Source organism: Lissotriton helveticus, chromosome 10 (assembly GCF_964261635.1).
Source record: "Lissotriton helveticus chromosome 10, aLisHel1.1, whole genome shotgun sequence".
Lineage (NCBI taxonomy): Eukaryota > Metazoa > Chordata > Amphibia > Caudata > Salamandridae > Lissotriton > Lissotriton helveticus.
The window spans coordinates 589,759,591-589,773,122 of NC_136071.1; the positions used below are offsets into that span (position 1 = coordinate 589,759,591).

The following is a 13,532-nucleotide window of genomic DNA, read 5'->3' on the forward strand; positions in this document are numbered from 1 at the left end:
TGGCTGCCCCCTTTCTTGCTAGAGTGAAAAAACAACAACTTGAGAGAAAACATGACGTTGTGAGGCTCACTTAGAGGGAGACTAGCCAAATAGCCCTGCTTTTTTTCTGAAAGACGCTTCAGAAATTGTTCAAAATGTCTCCTGGCCACTCAGGCTCGTTGGTCTAGGGGTATGATTCTCGCTTCGGGTGCGAGAGGTCCCGGGTTCAAATCCCGGACGAGCCCATGCTGTGGACATTTTCAGGATGCTTGTAATATAGGAGCATTTCTTCTTTTCAATGCTATAAGACGCTGTGTATGTCGAGAAAGTTCCTTACCCTGCACGCTATTTTCCACTTGTGGCGGGATAAAGGAGTGCAGGACTTCTTTGCAACTGCTTTTCTGGGCCAGACCAGCATGGTAGGAACATTACATGCATAGTGTTTTTCTAGTGTAATTTCAGGATATGGTTTCAAAATCGCCTCTTGGAATAAAAGTGGTCCTCATTCCTGTCTTCCAAAGAAATAGAGACCGGGTAAGGAGAGCCCAACTTTGAGCTTCAAGGACATTGGCCCTTAGTCTGTGCATTCCAGCCCAATACATGCCAACAAGATTCCTGAGTTAGTGTCTGTTTCTGTAGTGTAGTGGTTTTCACGTTCGCCTTACACGCGAAAGGTCCTTGGTTCGAGACCGGGCAGAAACAGCGGTTTGCTGTTTTTAACAGTGTTTGCCTTTACTGGCTGACTTTATAGGAAAGCTGAGATAATAGAGGCTGTCTATCCCTCACCAACCTGACGTAGTGTGCTCCAGGGATCTCAGTGACAGCTCGAAAAGAGAAGTGACGATAGCTTGCGCCATTCGCTTGCTCGCCCTTTGCTCTGAAGGGTGGGCCTACTTCATGAAAGCAAGGAATGAGAGCAGAAATGCTTTTCTTGTCCTCACCGCAAGCAGACACTTAGAAAAAACAAACTGTCTGAAGGACAGAGGCTTTTTAATTTCTTGTTTGATGACGGCCATGGAAAAGACAGCAATCATATTGCAGAAGAGAGCAACATGTGCAGTTGCTTGCTTTGGGTGAAGCATTCACCGACTAGCTGCCACTAACCCCTGGAGCCATGTCAGAGGTGACTCTTGCGTGGCTCGTTGGTCTAGGGGTATGATTCTCGCTTAGGGTGCGAGAGGTCCCGGGTTCAAATCCCGGACGAGCCCTTTTTAGAGCTAAACATACAAATCGTACTAAAAATGCACTATGCCTGACTATTTCTAGTAATACTCGGTGCATTGTTGCGCAACATATTCCTAACCTCAGAAGAAAAATGGATCACCGTGCTTTTTCTGCCTACCTGCTTAGTCTCAGTGTGTCCCAGGTGATGCTTTCCCAAGCTGTACTCGCAGACATTTAGGCATCAGATATTTGTCTGTCGATGCCTGCACAAGTAAATTTTGAATACGTCTAATTGCAAGCATGTTGGATGATATCTCTGAGGTTTTCACACTTGTTCTGCACATTCTGAGCCGCTGCTGATACAGCAGAATAGAAGTAGGGTGAAGCCTTGAGAGGAACTTTGCTTTAACAGTAGCAAGCAGCAAGGTCGTTTCTGTAGTGTAGTGGTCATCACGTTCGCCTAACACGCGAAAGGTCCTCGGTTCGAGACCGGGCAGAATCACTGAGCGTTGGCTGCTTTTATGTGCACACTCTAAAACCTTATTATCTGAATGCAAGTTTAAGAAGAGGTGGTCTTTGAACACAGTGAGCCGTGGGAAACTTTCTTTACCTTTGCAAGACGAAACAAAGTTATCTGCATCCGTCATCTGGGGGTCGTTCTTGTGCCTATTTTTATTTTGTTTAAGCTATGTTGTATTGTTGGGGCCTTTACACCTGTGACATTGCTGTGAAGGTTGTAAGTGGAAACATTGGCAGGTGCAGATAGAAGAGTTCGACCTAAGCCCCCCTCATGAGCCGTCAGGATGGCCGAGTGGTCTAAGGCGCCAGACTCAAGAGAGCTTGATCTTCAGTGTAGCTGAGCCTTCTGGTCTCCTCATGGAGGCGTGGGTTCAAATCCCACTTCTGACAGGTCCCTTTTACACCCGTAAATCTTCCTGTTTTTTGCAGTGCGTTCCCGGCAAACACCACAATCTTTGCAGGAACCTGTAGCATGTGAAGAGAAATCCACCAACAATCAGGCTGGGCCCTCAATCACAATTCCATGGATTTCTGGAAATGACACCTCAGGCACACCTTCCATTAAATTTGCACTCCATCACAGTAACTGCCTTGCTGGGTTTCTAACTAAGCAGTTGATCCCATCATTTGTTGTGAGGCTCTCCTGCCACCTTTTGGGCAGAGAAGGCACTGTCCCTGCAAAAACACAGGCAGACATGTTCAACAGGGCTTCCTGGTTTTGTGGGAGGAGCAGAATGCCATTGGTCCCCCCTTGCAAATTCTAATTTACATAAGGAAGACAGAGAGGTAGCTGGGAGTAGGCACTGCACACGGGCATTGCACTCTCTCTTATGATTTGCAGCCAATTCTAGATTGAGGCAGGAGGAAAGGAGGTGACTCGCCCAACAATGGCTATACTGAGAAGTCAGCCACTCTGGGTCTCCCAGGTGAGTGTTTCAGGCCTGTGAGCCACTCATATAAATCTCGCCTGATCGAGCCTGATCGAGCGCTGAGCGAGCGCGTTTGAATCCAAATATCAAACCCCTCTTTCTCAGGCGCAGGAAATGGTGGGCCCTTCATTGCTTCTGGTGTGGAAGTCTATGGGGCAAGGGTCCAGGACTTGCAGAGGAGAACAATTGCCAGAAAGTGCTTGCTGTTCTCATCTGTGCCTTTTTTCTGCTCACTGGCTGATAGGAGATTGGCTGCCCCCTTTCTTGCTAGAGTGAAAAAACAACAACTTGAGAGAAAACATGACGTTGTGAGGCTCACTTAGAGGGAGACTAGCCAAATAGCCCTGCTTTTTTTCTGAAACACGCTTCAGAAATTGTTCAAAATGTCTCCTGGCCACTCAGGCTCGTTGGTCTAGGGGTATGATTCTCGCTTCGGGTGCGAGAGGTCCCGGGTTCAAATCCCGGACGAGCCCATGCTGTGGACATTTTCAGGATGCTTGTAATATAGGAGCATTTCTTCTTTTCAATGCTATAAGACGCTGTGTATGTCGAGAAAGTTCCTTACCCTGCACGCTATTTTCCACTTGTGGCGGGATAAAGGAGTGCAGGACTTCTTTGCAACTGCTTTTCTGGGCCAGACCAGCATGGTAGGAACATTACATGCATAGTGTTTTTCTAGTGTAATTTCAGGATATGGTTTCAAAATCGCCTCTTGGAATAAAAGTGGTCCTCATTCCTGTCTTCCAAAGAAATAGAGACCGGGTAAGGAGAGCCCAACTTTGAGCTTCAAGGACATTGGCCCTTAGTCTGTGCATTCCAGCCCAATACATGCCAACAAGATTCCTGAGTTAGTGTCTGTTTCTGTAGTGTAGTGGTTTTCACGTTCGCCTTACACGCGAAAGGTCCTTGGTTCGAGACCGGGCAGAAACAGCGGTTTGCTGTTTTTAACAGTGTTTGCCTTTACTGGCTGACTTTATAGGAAAGCTGAGATAATAGAGGCTGTCTATCCCTCACCAACCTGACGTAGTGTGCTCCAGGGATCTCAGTGACAGCTCGAAAAGAGAAGTGACGATAGCTTGCGCCATTCGCTTGCTCGCCCTTTGCTCTGAAGGGTGGGCCTACTTCATGAAAGCAAGGAATGAGAGCAGAAATGCTTTTCTTGTCCTCACCGCAAGCAGACACTTAGAGAAAACAAACTGTCTGAAGGACAGAGGCTTTTTAATTTCTTGTTTGATGACGGCCATGGAAAAGACAGCAATCATATTGCAGAAGAGAGCAACATGTGCAGTTGCTTGCTTTGGGTGAAGCATTCACCGACTAGCTGCCACTAACCCCTGGAGCCATGTCAGAGGTGACTCTTGCGTGGCTCGTTGGTCTAGGGGTATGATTCTCGCTTAGGGTGCGAGAGGTCCCGGGTTCAAATCCCGGACGAGCCCTTTTTAGAGCTAAACATACAAATCGTACTAAAAATGCACTATGCCTGACTATTTCTAGTAATACTCGGTGCATTGTTGCGCAACATATTCCTAACCTCAGAAGAAAAATGGATCACCGTGCTTTTTCTGCCTACCTGCTTAGTCTCAGTGTGTCCCAGGTGATGCTTTCCCAAGCTGTACTCGCAGACATTTAGGCATCAGATATTTGTCTGTCGATGCCTGCACAAGTAAATTTTGAATACGTCTAATTGCAAGCATGTTGGATGATATCTCTGAGGTTTTCACACTTGTTCTGCACATTCTGAGCCGCTGCTGATACAGCAGAATAGAAGTAGGGTGAAGCCTTGAGAGGAACTTTGCTTTAACAGTAGCAAGCAGCAAGGTCGTTTCTGTAGTGTAGTGGTCATCACGTTCGCCTAACACGCGAAAGGTCCTCGGTTCGAGACTGGGCAGAATCACTGAGCGTTGGCTGCTTTTATGTGCACACTCTAAAACCTTATTATCTGAATGCAAGTTTAAGAAGAGGTGGTCTTTGAACACAGTGAGCCGTGGGAAACTTTCTTTACCTTTGCAAGACGAAACAAAGTTATCTGCATCCGTCATCTGGGGGTCGTTCTTGTGCCTATTTTTATTTTGTTTAAGCTATGTTGTATTGTTGGGGCCTTTACACCTGTGACATTGCTGTGAAGGTTGTAAGTGGAAACATTGGCAGGTGCAGATAGAAGAGTTCGACCTAAGCCCCCCTCATGAGCCGTCAGGATGGCCGAGTGGTCTAAGGCGCCAGACTCAAGAGAGCTTGATCTTCAGTGTAGCTGAGCCTTCTGGTCTCCTCATGGAGGCGTGGGTTCAAATCCCACTTCTGACAGGTCCCTTTTACACCCGTAAATCTTCCTGTTTTTTGCAGTGCGTTCCCGGCAAACACCACAATCTTTGCAGGAACCTGTAGCATGTGAAGAGAAATCCACCAACAATCAGGCTGGGCCCTCAATCACAATTCCATGGATTTCTGGAAATGACACCTCAGGCACACCTTCCATTAAATTTGCACTCCATCACAGTAACTGCCTTGCTGGGTTTCTAACTAAGCAGTTGATCCCATCATTTGTTGTGAGGCTCTCCTGCCACCTTTTGGGCAGAGAAGGCACTGTCCCTGCAAAAACACAGGCAGACATGTTCAACAGGGCTTCCTGGTTTTGTGGGAGGAGCAGAATGCCATTGGTCCCCCCTTGCAAATTCTAATTTACATAAGGAAGACAGAGAGGTAGCTGGGAGTAGGCACTGCACACGGGCATTGCACTCTCTCTTATGATTTGCAGCCAATTCTAGATTGAGGCAGGAGGAAAGGAGGTGACTCGCCCAACAATGGCTATACTGAGAAGTCAGCCACTCTGGGTCTCCCAGGTGAGTGTTTCAGGCCTGTGAGCCACTCATATAAATCTCGCCTGATCGAGCCTGATCGAGCGCTGAGCGAGCGCGTTTGAATCCAAATATCAAACCCCTCTTTCTCAGGCGCAGGAAATGGTGGGCCCTTCATTGCTTCTGGTGTGGAAGTCTATGGGGCAAGGGTCCAGGACTTGCAGAGGAGAACAATTGCCAGAAAGTGCTTGCTGTTCTCATCTGTGCCTTTTTTCTGCTCACTGGCTGATAGGAGATTGGCTGCCCCCTTTCTTGCTAGAGTGAAAAAACAACAACTTGAGAGAAAACATGACGTTGTGAGGCTCACTTAGAGGGAGACTAGCCAAATAGCCCTGCTTTTTTTCTGAAAGACGCTTCAGAAATTGTTCAAAATGTCTCCTGGCCACTCAGGCTCGTTGGTCTAGGGGTATGATTCTCGCTTCGGGTGCGAGAGGTCCCGGGTTCAAATCCCGGACGAGCCCATGCTGTGGACATTTTCAGGATGCTTGTAATATAGGAGCATTTCTTCTTTTCAATGCTATAAGACGCTGTGTATGTCGAGAAAGTTCCTTACCCTGCACGCTATTTTCCACTTGTGGCGGGATAAAGGAGTGCAGGACTTCTTTGCAACTGCTTTTCTGGGCCAGACCAGCATGGTAGGAACATTACATGCATAGTGTTTTTCTAGTGTAATTTCAGGATATGGTTTCAAAATCGCCTCTTGGAATAAAAGTGGTCCTCATTCCTGTCTTCCAAAGAAATAGAGACCGGGTAAGGAGAGCCCAACTTTGAGCTTCAAGGACATTGGCCCTTAGTCTGTGCATTCCAGCCCAATACATGCCAACAAGATTCCTGAGTTAGTGTCTGTTTCTGTAGTGTAGTGGTTTTCACGTTCGCCTTACACGCGAAAGGTCCTTGGTTCGAGACCGGGCAGAAACAGCGGTTTGCTGTTTTTAACAGTGTTTGCCTTTACTGGCTGACTTTATAGGAAAGCTGAGATAATAGAGGCTGTCTATCCCTCACCAACCTGACGTAGTGTGCTCCAGGGATCTCAGTGACAGCTCGAAAAGAGAAGTGACGATAGCTTGCGCCATTCGCTTGCTCGCCCTTTGCTCTGAAGGGTGGGCCTACTTCATGAAAGCAAGGAATGAGAGCAGAAATGCTTTTCTTGTCCTCACCGCAAGCAGACACTTAGAGAAAACAAACTGTCTGAAGGACAGAGGCTTTTTAATTTCTTGTTTGATGACGGCCATGGAAAAGACAGCAATCATATTGCAGAAGAGAGCAACATGTGCAGTTGCTTGCTTTGGGTGAAGCATTCACCGACTAGCTGCCACTAACCCCTGGAGCCATGTCAGAGGTGACTCTTGCGTGGCTCGTTGGTCTAGGGGTATGATTCTCGCTTAGGGTGCGAGAGGTCCCGGGTTCAACTCCCGGACGAGCCCTTTTTAGAGCTAAACATACAAATCGTACTAAAAATGCACTATGCCTGACTATTTCTAGTAATACTCGGTGCATTGTTGCGCAACATATTCCTAACCTCAGAAGAAAAATGGATCATCGTGCTTTTTCTGCCTACCTGCTTAGTCTCAGTGTGTCCCAGGTGATGCTTTCCCAAGCTGTACTCGCAGACATTTAGGCATCAGATATTTGTCTGTCGATGCCTGCACAAGTAAATTTTGAATACGTCTAATTGCAAGCATGTTGGATGATATCTCTGAGGTTTTCACACTTGTTCTGCACATTCTGAGCCGCTGCTGATACAGCAGAATAGAAGTAGGGTGAAGCCTTGAGAGGAACTTTGCTTTAACAGTAGCAAGCAGCAAGGTCGTTTCTGTAGTGTAGTGGTCATCACGTTCGCCTAACACGCGAAAGGTCCCCGGTTCGAGACCGGGCAGAAACACTGAGCGTTGGCTGCTTTTATGTGCACTCTCTAAAACCTTATTATCTGAATGCAAGTTTAAGAAGAGGTGGTCTTTGAACACAGTGAGCCGTGGGAAACTTTCTTTACCTTTGCAAGACGAAACAAAGTTATCTGCATCCGTCATCTGGGGGTCGTTCTTGTGCCTATTTTTATTTTGTTTAAGCTATGTTGTATTGTTGGGGCCTTTACACCTGTGACATTGCTGTGAAGGTTGTAAGTGGAAACATTGGCAGGTGCAGATAGAAGAGTTAGACCTAAGCCCCCCTCATGAGCCGTCAGGATGGCCGAGTGGTCTAAGGCGCCAGACTCAAGAGAGCTTGATCTTCAGTGTAGCTGAGCCTTCTGGTCTCCTCATGGAGGCGTGGGTTCAAATCCCACTTCTGACAGGTCCCTTTTACACCCGTAAATCTTCCTGTTTTTTGCAGTGCGTTCCCGGCAAACACCACAATCTTTGCAGGAACCTGTAGCATGTGAAGAGAAATCCACCAACAATCAGGCTGGGCCCTCAATCACAATTCCATGGATTTCTGGAAATGACACCTCAGGCACACCTTCCATTAAATTTGCACTCCATCACAGTAACTGCCTTGCTGGGTTTCTAACTAAGCAGTTGATCCCATCATTTGTTGTGAGGCTCTCCTGCCACCTTTTGGGCAGAGAAGGCACTGTCCCTGCAAAAACACAGGCAGACATGTTCAACAGGGCTTCCTGGTTATGTGGGAGGAGCAGAATGCCATTGGTTCCCCCCTTGCAAATTCTAATTTACATAAGGAAGACAGAGAGGTAGCTGGGAGTAGGCACTGCACACGGGCATTGCACTCTCTCTTATGATTTGCAGCCAATTCTAGATTGAGGCAGGAGGAAAGGAGGTGACTCGCCCAACAATGGCTATACTGAGAAGTCAGCCACTCTGGGTCTCCCAGGTGAGTGTTTCAGGCCTGTGAGCCACTCATATAAATCTCGCCTGATCGAGCCTGATCGAGCGCTGAGCGAGCGCGTTTGAATCCAAATATCAAACCCCTCTTTCTCAGGCGCAGGAAATGGTGGGCCCTTCATTGCTTCTGGTGTGGAAGTCTATGGGGCAAGGGTCCAGGACTTGCAGAGGAGAACAATTGCCAGAAAGTGCTTGCTGTTCTCATCTGTGCCTTTTTTCTGCTCACTGGCTGATAGGAGATTGGCTGCCCCCTTTCTTGCTAGAGTGAAAAAACAACAACTTGAGAGAAAACATGACGTTGTGAGGCTCACTTAGAGGGAGACTAGCCAAATAGCCCTGCTTTTTTTCTGAAAGACGCTTCAGAAATTGTTCAAAATGTCTCCTGGCCACTCAGGCTCGTTGGTCTAGGGGTATGATTCTCGCTTCGGGTGCGAGAGGTCCCGGGTTCAAATCCCGGACGAGCCCATGCTGTGGGCATTTTCAGGATGCTTGTAATATAGGAGCATTTCTTCTTTTCAATGCTATAAGACGCTGTGTATGTCGAGAAAGTTCCTTACCCTGCACGCTATTTACCACTTGTGGCGGGATAAAGGAGTGCAGGACTTCTTTGCAACTGCTTTTCTGGGCCAGACCAGCATGGTAGGAACATTACATGCATAGTGTTTTTCTAGTGTAATTTCAGGATATGGTTTCAAAATCGCCTCTTGGAATAAAAGTGGTCCTCATTCCTGTCTTCCAAAGAAATAGAGACCGGGTAAGGAGAGCCCAACTTTGAGCTTCAAGGACATTGGCCCTTAGTCTGTGCATTCCAGCCCAATACATGCCAACAAGATTCCTGAGTTAGTGTCTGTTTCTGTAGTGTAGTGGTTTTCACGTTCGCCTTACACGCGAAAGGTCCTTGGTTCGAGACCGGGCAGAAACAGCGGTTTGCTGTTTTTAACAGTGTTTGCCTTTACTGGCTGACTTTATAGGAAAGCTGAGATAATAGAGGCTGTCTATCCCTCACCAACCTGACGTAGTGTGCTCCAGGGATCTCAGTGACAGCTCGAAAAGAGAAGTGACGATAGCTTGCGCCATTCGCTTGCTCGCCCTTTGCTCTGAAGGGTGGGCCTACTTCATGAAAGCAAGGAATGAGAGCAGAAATGCTTTTCTTGTCCTCACCGCAAGCAGACACTTAGAGAAAACAAACTGTCTGAAGGACAGAGGCTTTTTAATTTCTTGTTTGATGACGGCCATGGAAAAGACAGCAATCATATTGCAGAAGAGAGCAACATGTGCAGTTGCTTGCTTTGGGTGAAGCATTCACCGACTAGCTGCCACTAACCCCTGGAGCCATGTCAGAGGTGACTCTTGCATGGCTCGTTGGTCTAGGGGTATGATTCTCGCTTAGGGTGCGAGAGGTCCCGGGTTCAAATCCCGGACGAGCCCTTTTTAGAGCTAAACATACAAATCGTACTAAAAATGCACTATGCCTGACTATTTCTAGTAATACTCGGTGCATTGTTGCGCAACATATTCCTAACCTCAGAAGAAAAATGGATCATCGTGCTTTTTCTGCCTACCTGCTTAGTCTCAGTGTGTCCCAGGTGATGCTTTCCCAAGCTGTACTCGCAGACATTTAGGCATCAGATATTTGTCTGTCGATGCCTGCACAAGTAAATTTTGAATACGTCTAATTGCAAGCATGTTGGATGATATCTCTGAGGTTTTCACACTTGTTCTGCACATTCTGAGCCGCTGCTGATACAGCAGAATAGAAGTAGGGTGAAGCCTTGAGAGGAACTTTGCTTTAACAGTAGCAAGCAGCAAGGTCGTTTCTGTAGTGTAGTGGTCATCACGTTCGCCTAACACGCGAAAGGTCCCCGGTTCGAGACCGGGCAGAAACACTGAGCGTTGGCTGCTTTTATGTGCACACTCTAAAACCTTATTATCTGAATGCAAGTTTAAGAAGAGGTGGTCTTTGAACACAGTGAGCCGTGGGAAACTTTCTTTACCTTTGCAAGACGAAACAAAGTTATCTGCATCCGTCATCTGGGGGTCGTTCTTGTGCCTATTTTTATTTTGTTTAAGCTATGTTGTATTGTTGGGGCCTTTACACCTGTGACATTGCTGTGAAGGTTGTAAGTGGAAACATTGGCAGGTGCAGATAGAAGAGTTAGACCTAAGCCCCCCTCATGAGCTGTCAGGATGGCCGAGTGGTCTAAGGCGCCAGACTCAAGAGAGCTTGATCTTCAGTGTAGCTGAGCCTTCTGGTCTCCTCATGGAGGCGTGGGTTCAAATCCCACTTCTGACAGGTCCCTTTTACACCCGTAAATCTTCCTGTTTTTTGCAGTGCGTTCCCGGCAAACACCACAATCTTTGCAGGAACCTGTAGCATGTGAAGAGAAATCCACCAACAATCAGGCTGGGCCCTCAATCACAATTCCATGGATTTCTGGAAATGACACCTCAGGCACACCTTCCATTAAATTTGCACTCCATCACAGTAACTGCCTTGCTGGGTTTCTAACTAAGCAGTTGATCCCATCATTTGTTGTGAGGCTCTCCTGCCACCTTTTGGGCAGAGAAGGCACTGTCCCTGCAAAAACACAGGCAGACATGTTCAACAGGGCTTCCTGGTTATGTGGGAGGAGCAGAATGCCATTGGTTCCCCCCTTGCAAATTCTAATTTACATAAGGAAGACAGAGAGGTAGCTGGGAGTAGGCACTGCACACGGGCATTGCACTCTCTCTTATGATTTGCAGCCAATTCTAGATTGAGGCAGGAGGAAAGGAGGTGACTCGCCCAACAATGGCTATACTGAGAAGTCAGCCACTCTGGGTCTCCCAGGTGAGTGTTTCAGGCCTGTGAGCCACTCATATAAATCTCGCCTGATCGAGCCTGAGCGAGCGCTGAGCGAGCGCGTTTGAATCCAAATATCAAACCCCTCTTTCTCAGGCGCAGGAAATGGTGGGCCCTTCATTGCTTCTGGTGTGGAAGTCTATGGGGCAAGGGTCCAGGACTTGCAGAGGAGAACAATTGCCAGAAAGTGCTTGCTGTTCTCATCTGTGCCTTTTTTCTGCTCACTGGCTGATAGGAGATTGGCTGCCCCCTTTCTTGCTAGAGTGAAAAAACAACAACTTGAGAGAAAACATGACGTTGTGAGGCTCACTTAGAGGGAGACTAGCCAAATAGCCCTGCTTTTTTTCTGAAAGACGCTTCAGAAATTGTTCAAAATGTCTCCTGGCCACTCAGGCTCGTTGGTCTAGGGGTATGATTCTCGCTTCGGGTGCGAGAGGTCCCGGGTTCAAATCCCGGACGAGCCCATGCTGTGGACATTTTCAGGATGCTTGTAATATAGGAGCATTTCTTCTTTTCAATGCTATAAGACGCTGTGTATGTCGAGAAAGTTCCTTACCCTGCACGCTATTTTCCACTTGTGGCGGGATAAAGGAGTGCAGGACTTCTTTGCAACTGCTTTTCTGGGCCAGACCAGCATGGTAGGAACATTACATGCATAGTGTTTTTCTAGTGTAATTTCAGGATATGGTTTCAAAATCGCCTCTTGGAATAAAAGTGGTCCTCATTCCTGTCTTCCAAAGAAATAGAGACCGGGTAAGGAGAGCCCAACTTTGAGCTTCAAGGACATTGGCCCTTAGTCTGTGCATTCCAGCCCAATACATGCCAACAAGATTCCTGAGTTAGTGTCTGTTTCTGTAGTGTAGTGGTTTTCACGTTCGCCTTACACGCGAAAGGTCCTTGGTTCGAGACCGGGCAGAAACAGCGGTTTGCTGTTTTTAACAGTGTTTGCCTTTACTGGCTGACTTTATAGGAAAGCTGAGATAATAGAGGCTGTCTATCCCTCACCAACCTGACGTAGTGTGCTCCAGGGATCTCAGTGACAGCTCGAAAAGAGAAGTGACGATAGCTTGCGCCATTCGCTTGCTCGCCCTTTGCTCTGAAGGGTGGGCCTACTTCATGAAAGCAAGGAATGAGAGCAGAAATGCTTTTCTTGTCCTCACCGCAAGCAGACACTTAGAGAAAACAAACTGTCTGAAGGACAGAGGCTTTTTAATTTCTTGTTTGATGACGGCCATGGAAAAGACAGCAATCATATTGCAGAAGAGAGCAACATGTGCAGTTGCTTGCTTTGGGTGAAGCATTCACCGACTAGCTGCCACTAACCCCTGGAGCCATGTCAGAGGTGACTCTTGCGTGGCTCGTTGGTCTAGGGGTATGATTCTCGCTTAGGGTGCGAGAGGTCCCGGGTTCAAATCCCGGACGAGCCCTTTTTAGAGCTAAACATACAAATCGTACTAAAAATGCACTATGCCTGACTATTTCTAGTAATACTCGGTGCATTGTTGCGCAACATATTCCTAACCTCAGAAGAAAAATGGATCACCGTGCTTTTTCTGCCTACCTGCTTAGTCTCAGTGTGTCCCAGGTGATGCTTTCCCAAGCTGTACTCGCAGACATTTAGGCATCAGATATTTGTCTGTCGATGCCTGCACAAGTAAATTTTGAATACGTCTAATTGCAAGCATGTTGGATGATATCTCTGAGGTTTTCACACTTGTTCTGCACATTCTGAGCCGCTGCTGATACAGCAGAATAGAAGTAGGGTGAAGCCTTGAGAGGAACTTTGCTTTAACAGTAGCAAGCAGCAAGGTCGTTTCTGTAGTGTAGTGGTCATCACGTTCGCCTAACACGCGAAAGGTCCTCGGTTCGAGACCGGGCAGAATCACTGAGCGTTGGCTGCTTTTATGTGCACACTCTAAAACCTTATTATCTGAATGCAAGTTTAAGAAGAGGTGGTCTTTGAACACAGTGAGCCGTGGGAAACTTTCTTTACCTTTGCAAGACGAAACAAAGTTATCTGCATCCGTCATCTGGGGGTCGTTCTTGTGCCTATTTTTATTTTGTTTAAGCTATGTTGTATTGTTGGGGCCTTTACACCTGTGACATTGCTGTGAAGGTTGTAAGTGGAAACATTGGCAGGTGCAGATAGAAGAGTTAGACCTAAGCCCCCCTCATGAGCCGTCAGGATGGCCGAGTGGTCTAAGGCACCAGACTCAAGAGAGCTTGATCTTCAGTGTAGCTGAGCCTTCTGGTCTCCTCATGGAGGCGTGGGTTCAAATCCCACTTCTGACAGGTCCCTTTTACACCCGTAAATCTTCCTGTTTTTTGCAGTGCGTTCCCGGCAAACACCACAATCTTTGCAGGAACCTGTAGCATGTGAAGAGAAATCCACCAACAATCAGGCTGGGCC

The 13,532-nt window shown here is 47.3% G+C and overlaps 25 non-coding genes across 25 annotated transcripts; all 25 read left to right on the plus strand.

Annotated features, from left to right (window-relative positions):
* The first annotated feature begins 152 nt into the window (after positions 1 to 152).
* On the plus strand, positions 153 to 224 carry TRNAP-CGG (transfer RNA proline (anticodon CGG)). The gene has a single exon. It is a non-coding gene; the product is annotated as a tRNA-Pro (tRNA).
* A 384-nt stretch (positions 225 to 608) lies between these two features.
* On the plus strand, positions 609 to 681 carry TRNAV-UAC (transfer RNA valine (anticodon UAC)). The gene has a single exon. It is a non-coding gene; the product is annotated as a tRNA-Val (tRNA).
* A 434-nt stretch (positions 682 to 1,115) lies between these two features.
* Positions 1,116 to 1,187, plus strand: TRNAP-AGG (transfer RNA proline (anticodon AGG)). Its single transcript has one exon. It is a non-coding gene; the product is annotated as a tRNA-Pro (tRNA).
* A 385-nt stretch (positions 1,188 to 1,572) lies between these two features.
* On the plus strand, positions 1,573 to 1,645 carry TRNAV-AAC (transfer RNA valine (anticodon AAC)). The gene has a single exon. It is a non-coding gene; the product is annotated as a tRNA-Val (tRNA).
* A 295-nt stretch (positions 1,646 to 1,940) lies between these two features.
* TRNAL-CAA (transfer RNA leucine (anticodon CAA)) lies at positions 1,941 to 2,052 on the plus strand. Its single transcript has 2 exons — positions 1,941 to 1,978; positions 2,007 to 2,052. It is a non-coding gene; the product is annotated as a tRNA-Leu (tRNA).
* Positions 2,053 to 2,992: 940 nt separating this feature from the next.
* Positions 2,993 to 3,064, plus strand: TRNAP-CGG (transfer RNA proline (anticodon CGG)). The gene has a single exon. It is a non-coding gene; the product is annotated as a tRNA-Pro (tRNA).
* Positions 3,065 to 3,448: 384 nt separating this feature from the next.
* On the plus strand, positions 3,449 to 3,521 carry TRNAV-UAC (transfer RNA valine (anticodon UAC)). The gene has a single exon. It is a non-coding gene; the product is annotated as a tRNA-Val (tRNA).
* A 434-nt stretch (positions 3,522 to 3,955) lies between these two features.
* Positions 3,956 to 4,027, plus strand: TRNAP-AGG (transfer RNA proline (anticodon AGG)). Its single transcript has one exon. It is a non-coding gene; the product is annotated as a tRNA-Pro (tRNA).
* Positions 4,028 to 4,412: 385 nt separating this feature from the next.
* On the plus strand, positions 4,413 to 4,485 carry TRNAV-AAC (transfer RNA valine (anticodon AAC)). Its single transcript has one exon. It is a non-coding gene; the product is annotated as a tRNA-Val (tRNA).
* A 295-nt stretch (positions 4,486 to 4,780) lies between these two features.
* TRNAL-CAA (transfer RNA leucine (anticodon CAA)) lies at positions 4,781 to 4,892 on the plus strand. The gene is made up of 2 exons: positions 4,781 to 4,818; positions 4,847 to 4,892. It is a non-coding gene; the product is annotated as a tRNA-Leu (tRNA).
* A 940-nt stretch (positions 4,893 to 5,832) lies between these two features.
* TRNAP-CGG (transfer RNA proline (anticodon CGG)) lies at positions 5,833 to 5,904 on the plus strand. The gene has a single exon. It is a non-coding gene; the product is annotated as a tRNA-Pro (tRNA).
* A 384-nt stretch (positions 5,905 to 6,288) lies between these two features.
* Positions 6,289 to 6,361, plus strand: TRNAV-UAC (transfer RNA valine (anticodon UAC)). Its single transcript has one exon. It is a non-coding gene; the product is annotated as a tRNA-Val (tRNA).
* Positions 6,362 to 6,795: 434 nt separating this feature from the next.
* On the plus strand, positions 6,796 to 6,867 carry TRNAP-AGG (transfer RNA proline (anticodon AGG)). Its single transcript has one exon. It is a non-coding gene; the product is annotated as a tRNA-Pro (tRNA).
* Positions 6,868 to 7,252: 385 nt separating this feature from the next.
* TRNAV-AAC (transfer RNA valine (anticodon AAC)) lies at positions 7,253 to 7,325 on the plus strand. The gene has a single exon. It is a non-coding gene; the product is annotated as a tRNA-Val (tRNA).
* A 295-nt stretch (positions 7,326 to 7,620) lies between these two features.
* Positions 7,621 to 7,732, plus strand: TRNAL-CAA (transfer RNA leucine (anticodon CAA)). The gene is made up of 2 exons: positions 7,621 to 7,658; positions 7,687 to 7,732. It is a non-coding gene; the product is annotated as a tRNA-Leu (tRNA).
* Positions 7,733 to 8,673: 941 nt separating this feature from the next.
* TRNAP-CGG (transfer RNA proline (anticodon CGG)) lies at positions 8,674 to 8,745 on the plus strand. The gene has a single exon. It is a non-coding gene; the product is annotated as a tRNA-Pro (tRNA).
* A 384-nt stretch (positions 8,746 to 9,129) lies between these two features.
* TRNAV-UAC (transfer RNA valine (anticodon UAC)) lies at positions 9,130 to 9,202 on the plus strand. The gene has a single exon. It is a non-coding gene; the product is annotated as a tRNA-Val (tRNA).
* Positions 9,203 to 9,636: 434 nt separating this feature from the next.
* On the plus strand, positions 9,637 to 9,708 carry TRNAP-AGG (transfer RNA proline (anticodon AGG)). The gene has a single exon. It is a non-coding gene; the product is annotated as a tRNA-Pro (tRNA).
* Positions 9,709 to 10,093: 385 nt separating this feature from the next.
* On the plus strand, positions 10,094 to 10,166 carry TRNAV-AAC (transfer RNA valine (anticodon AAC)). The gene has a single exon. It is a non-coding gene; the product is annotated as a tRNA-Val (tRNA).
* A 295-nt stretch (positions 10,167 to 10,461) lies between these two features.
* Positions 10,462 to 10,573, plus strand: TRNAL-CAA (transfer RNA leucine (anticodon CAA)). Its single transcript has 2 exons — positions 10,462 to 10,499; positions 10,528 to 10,573. It is a non-coding gene; the product is annotated as a tRNA-Leu (tRNA).
* A 941-nt stretch (positions 10,574 to 11,514) lies between these two features.
* Positions 11,515 to 11,586, plus strand: TRNAP-CGG (transfer RNA proline (anticodon CGG)). Its single transcript has one exon. It is a non-coding gene; the product is annotated as a tRNA-Pro (tRNA).
* Positions 11,587 to 11,970: 384 nt separating this feature from the next.
* TRNAV-UAC (transfer RNA valine (anticodon UAC)) lies at positions 11,971 to 12,043 on the plus strand. The gene has a single exon. It is a non-coding gene; the product is annotated as a tRNA-Val (tRNA).
* A 434-nt stretch (positions 12,044 to 12,477) lies between these two features.
* Positions 12,478 to 12,549, plus strand: TRNAP-AGG (transfer RNA proline (anticodon AGG)). Its single transcript has one exon. It is a non-coding gene; the product is annotated as a tRNA-Pro (tRNA).
* A 385-nt stretch (positions 12,550 to 12,934) lies between these two features.
* TRNAV-AAC (transfer RNA valine (anticodon AAC)) lies at positions 12,935 to 13,007 on the plus strand. The gene has a single exon. It is a non-coding gene; the product is annotated as a tRNA-Val (tRNA).
* A 295-nt stretch (positions 13,008 to 13,302) lies between these two features.
* Positions 13,303 to 13,414, plus strand: TRNAL-CAA (transfer RNA leucine (anticodon CAA)). The gene is made up of 2 exons: positions 13,303 to 13,340; positions 13,369 to 13,414. It is a non-coding gene; the product is annotated as a tRNA-Leu (tRNA).
* The last annotated feature ends 118 nt before the right edge of the window (positions 13,415 to 13,532 follow it).